The sequence below is a fragment of the Aplysia californica genome, unplaced genomic scaffold (genome assembly GCF_000002075.1).
Source record: "Aplysia californica isolate F4 #8 unplaced genomic scaffold, AplCal3.0 scaffold01204, whole genome shotgun sequence".
In the NCBI taxonomy this organism is placed as follows: Eukaryota; Metazoa; Mollusca; class Gastropoda; order Aplysiida; family Aplysiidae; genus Aplysia; species Aplysia californica.
The window spans coordinates 101,815-106,175 of NW_004798474.1; positions in this window are offsets into that span (position 1 = coordinate 101,815).

The window sequence follows — 4,361 nt, forward strand, 5'->3', positions numbered from 1 at the left end:
TTGCTTTATTTTGCCGTATTAAAAATAAATTTGCAGTGGCTAAGATTATGTATGACTAGAAAGTCGAGCAGCAAATTATAACAAGATAGGACTAAAAGTTTAAGTAAAATTGTTCCCGCATCCGATCCGAACATTGGGGATTGCCTAGTCAGTGAGACATCCTGGGCCTTCGGCTTCATTAATATTGTGGTAGGGTGGCCAGTTCCTTTCCACGCCGCCTTCACTTTCCAAACTCGAAATCAGGCACCCATTACTGCTGGGTGGGAGGGGGAGGGGGGGGGGGACGAAAAAATCCATGTCCGGACCGATGGTCGAAGTCGAACCGGACTTTCCGCTTCGGAGACGAGGGCAAAGATAGGACTATTTTCAAGAAATCAATGATGCCTCCCTCTCCCCCTACATAGGCCTAACCCCCCCCCCCCCCCTTCCCCCGACAAACCATATTATGGGAGAGTGGGGAGGCCTCGGACACGGGTCAATTTTCGCTAAACTGTTGATAGTACACATTTGTCACTAGATCACATTGACATTGTGTGTCATTTGAGGTTAGGCTTGCTGTGTTTTTGCCACCTCGCTGAGAGAAATGTTGCATTTCCGTGAAGGGTATATCTAAGTTTTCACACCTCAGTTTGCAAGGTTTACACGTCACAATAGTGCACCAATCCTTTAACAAAACCACACATCACTGCTTCTTACTTTATACTTTAATTTATCCGTCCTCTTGTACCTCTAGGGCGTCAAAGGGAGAAAGAGCTTCTTGTCTCCAGGAAGTTTGATGGCCTGGCTGGGTGGGATATTGAATGTTCTCAGGGTATCCTTCACACTCTGGCTCCAGGTCTTTCTTGGTCTTCCTCTTGCCTTGTACCCTGATGCTTTCCAGTAGTAGGCTTTACTGGCAAGCTGGTTAGGTGCCACACGTGTGAGATGTCCAAACTACCAGATTGTTTGCCTTCGAATGTAGTGGAGGACAGGAGGTCTTGTTCCCACCATTTCTCTGATCATGTTGTTTCTGACCATGTCCCATCTGGTTTTGTTGACGGCTCTCCTCAGACATCTCATCTCGCAGGTGGTTATCTTATGTTCCAGACTTTTGGTCAGGGTCCATGTCTTGCACTAGTAGGTCAATGTGGGGATGAAGATAGAGTTAATGAGCTTGGCTTTGGTCTCAATGGGGATGTTAGGATGTTTGAGGAGTGGGGCAAGCTGGTAGCTGACGCTGTTAGCCTTTTGTACTCTCGTTTCAATTTCTCTGTTGAGATTCCGTCTTCCAAAAAGATGCTACCAAGACACTTGAACTCGCAGACTTGTTTTAGCGGGTTTCCGTCGATGGTGATGTTAAGGTTGCCACGTGTTCTGCTGATTTTCATCTTCTTCGTTTTGCTTTTACTGATCTTCATGTTGAGCTTTTCACATTGTGTGTTCAGCCTGTCTGTGAGCTCTTGAAGTTGCTCTTCTTTCTCATGTGCCAAGCTTTGATCGTCCGCAAACAGCATCTCATTCAGGTCTATAGGGTTGGGGTTTGCTTCTTTTGTCCACACCCATGTCTCACTCCAGATGACACATTGAACAAGTCAGTGAGTCCGTTTTGAGTGCGAACTTTGCTCATACTGTTGGTATAGATGGCGCTAATGTTGTGCAACAGATGTTCCCTTATGCTGTACTCTTCAAGTGTTAGCCACTGTTTGTTTCTGTCTCTTCTCTCAAACGCTTTTTCCTGGTCTACAAACACAAGATTCAGTTCTTTGTTGTATGCTATTGTCCTTTCGCTCAGTTGTCTAAGAGCGAAGATAGCGTCTGTGCACCCTCTCCCTTCTCTGAAGCCCACCTTCGCCTCACTCAGTAATGATTCCACCTTGTGCCTTGTGCGCTGTTTCAAGATCTTTGCGTACATCTTGCCTGTGTTGCTCAGAAGGGAAATTCCACGGAAGGTGTTGCAGTCTTTCTTGCTGATTTTCTCCTTCCAGATTGGTATCACAACAGCACGCTGCCAGTCTTCTGAGACTTTTTGGAATATTGTGGTGATTGCTGTTTCTCCACATGCCAGGATGGCTTCAGTTGTAATGCCATAAATACCTGCTTCTTTGTTTCTTGGGCTATTCTTCAGTGCCTGCTGTGCCTCTGATCGTAAGATGTTTGGTTCTTCTTCTTCTGTGTATCATGGTTGACATTGGCTCTGTGTGTTCCCTTGGCTGCTTGGGTTAAGGAGTTCCTTGAAATACTCCTGCCATCTGTTTTTGATGCTGTCTTCTTCACTAAGGGGGTTTCCATCTTTGTCATTGACTACTGTTGTTGGGTTGTATGGTTCGTTTCGTAGTCTCATTGCTTTGACACTTTTGTAGAACTGTCGAGGCGAGTGTTTGCAGAGTTCACTTAATACATGTATTTCGCACAACTCCTTCCATGACAGTTCCTTGGAACTTCTGACTATTCTCTTACTATGACGTCTTGCAAGTCTGTATTTCACATAGTCCTCATCTAGCTTTGATTTTACCCAAGCCTTTTACAACTCCTTCTTTTCTTTGATGTGTCATTCCACCAAGCTGTCTGCTTTACCTGCCCTCTCTTCCTGTGTTCTTTGTACCGCAGGCTTTACGGAGTATCTCTGTCAGCGTGGTCTTGAACTCTGACCATGTTTCTTCTGCTGTCATTTCTGAGCTGTCTAATTCTTTCACCTTCTGTGTGACTTCAGTCTCCATTTCCTGTCGTACTTCTTCCTTCTGGAGTTTTCTTAAGTTGATCTGTCCGTCTGTTCCTTTCCTCTTCCTTTTCCTCTTCCTTTCACTCTGCTGCTTTGTAAATAAGATAACTGGATGGTGGTCAGTCTCCAGGGCTGCATTTGGGATGGCTCTCGCGCCCGTTACTCTTCCCCTTTCTTCTATTTGTGTCAAAATGAAATCTATCGGTGATGATACATTCAGATCGCTCCATCTGCACTAAGTTTGTTTCTCACTGGGTCTTTGTTGGTAAAAGGTGTTTGTGATCCACAGTCTGTATTCTGCACACAGTGCTCATAGCTGTTCCCCGTTGTAGTTGCACTCTGTGTTACTGTCGCCGTGTGGGCCAAAGGACTGGTCCCAAGGTGTTCTTCTTTTGCCCACTCTTCCACTGAAATCTCCCTTGACAATAAGTTCTTCCCTGTCTGGGACTGTGCTTATGGTGTCCGCCATCTTCTCAAAGAATTCATCCGTTCTTCGCTGTAGGAGTCATTGCAAGGTGCATAAGCTTGGATGACGTTTGAGATATTTTGTTCTCCCCTTACTCGGATTTTGATGATCCTCTCCGAGATGAACTCTGCTTCCAACGCATTCTTTGCTGTATCCGGGTGTAGAATAAAATCTACACCATGTGTTGCCCTAGTTGTCCCATCCCTGCAACTCCAAATCAAGACGTAGTCCTCATGGATCTGATTCCAGTTCCCTTCCGTCTGCAGTCTGAAATTCCCATCACCGATATTCTACATCTCTTCATGACGTCAATAACTTCTGGCTCTTTGTCTTTGATCCCACAAACATTCCAAGTAGGCCTACTCGTTCTTTCTCGTTGTCTTTTTCGTTTCCTTGTCGTTTTCCGTTTTGGTCCGTCCGTTTCTTTCTCCTATGATTTTTTTAGGCATAAATAATCCGCCACCGGCTTGCTAGGCCTGTCTTGGTTTCACCAGGGCTCGTTAGCCGGACGTTTCAGGTTGACCTGGGATGGTAGGCCTATTTATTGCTACCATAGCGGACATGTGAGTAAATCCAAGGTTATACATCTTTCAAACCTAGCAATCCCCTTCTTTGTCCGTTTCCACCCCCGATGGACGAGGGGTTGGACTTTGGGAGGCATCAGTACTTCAGGGTGATAAAATTCATAAACTTAAACCTGGCTTTCATGATGTCTGTTTCATGAGCACGTTTTTTACACTCTCCCCATGTAGGGAGACATCGTACAGGGGATGGGGTGACTTCGTACACTGTCCGAAGTCTCCCGACGACTAACGTAAGTTGGAGTTGTTTCTAAAAACGTATATTTGTGTGAGCTCGTATGACCTTATGCAGTTGCGAGCGCGTAAAACCTTACTAAAACAAAACGTATATTTGTGTTGTTGTATTTCCCAGACGTAACCGTGTCAAGTGTCAAGGAAATACGTGTAGAGAGCCCCTGAGAGAAAAGAGCATTTTTAGTTCACGAAAAGATTAAACTCGCCATGCAAGCACGTGTTAATGACTCATTGTCGTGCAGAAGCTTTGTAATGTAAGCTTACAATTTTAATGTGAAGAAATGTATTTGGAAAGATTCTATTTAAAACGTTGTGAAGACATCAGTGCGTTTTAGAGACGCTCGTTTATTATTGCACCAATTTTTGGTGATCCTATGGAGAA